Source organism: Lathyrus oleraceus, chromosome 4 (genome assembly GCF_024323335.1).
Source record: "Lathyrus oleraceus cultivar Zhongwan6 chromosome 4, CAAS_Psat_ZW6_1.0, whole genome shotgun sequence".
Lineage (NCBI taxonomy): Eukaryota > Viridiplantae > Streptophyta > Magnoliopsida > Fabales > Fabaceae > Lathyrus > Lathyrus oleraceus.
Window position 1 is genome coordinate 245242054 of NC_066582.1, and position 907 is coordinate 245242960.

General features: G+C 28.1%; 1 non-coding gene across 1 annotated transcript; it reads left to right on the plus strand.

Annotated features, from left to right (window-relative positions):
• Positions 1-231: 231 nt before the first annotated feature.
• TRNAT-UGU (transfer RNA threonine (anticodon UGU)) lies at positions 232-303 on the plus strand. Its single transcript has one exon. It is a non-coding gene; the product is annotated as a tRNA-Thr (tRNA).
• The last annotated feature ends 604 nt before the right edge of the window (positions 304-907 follow it).

The window sequence follows — 907 nt, forward strand, 5'->3', positions numbered from 1 at the left end:
TGTGTGACATTTGTATAAGTTTCTTAGAAAGTTTACGAGAAAGGAAAAAGAATGTTGAGAAGACCTGTGTTTGTTTGTGAGGTCAATTGACAATTGTTAAAGTCAGATATTATGTTACAAATTTAACAACAATATGAAGACTTTATTAAATTATTCAACCATAAATCAATGAATATGTTTTTAAATATATTTACTTGTTTTGACTAAATAAATAATTATTTTACATAAGGTGCCCTTATAGCTCAGTGGTAGAGCGTCAGTCTTGTAAACGGAAGGTTTGTAGTTCAATCCTGCATGAGGCCAGTAAACAAAAATAACTGAATTAGAGTCATCAGGGTTATCACGAATCGCATTTTCACACCATCTATTTCATAAGAGTACCATAATACAAAATAGAGTAATAATTTGATAGACAAATTGAACATATACTCTTTCTACTTTATTCAATTATTTTTGTAATTTGACTAAGTCATTATTGTAATTACTAGGTAACATGTCCTGAACCTATATATTTACCTTGTTATAACCATTTTAGATGTCCATGTATCATCTTTCATTGGGGCACATTAATAAAATAGAGAACTTGCATTATATTTATAAGTGTAGAATTTCCTATTTTAAAAATATATTTAATATTTTTATCTCACTCCCAATAGAATAAAGATGACGATCTAGAATTATACCACTAGTACTTTGCCTTTTGCTAAAATTTCTTGCTCACTAAACCTACTAATGTTATAATAAATCTTATTATTATAACATTATCGATCACAAGTGAAATCATCATGAATGTTAGCACCAGAAGATAAAACCTTTACACATTTACCTAGTTGTTCTTGGATCAGAGAAATTTAAACTTCTTGAACAAATGAGCACAACTTAGAACGTTTCAACTTAAATTGTTGTA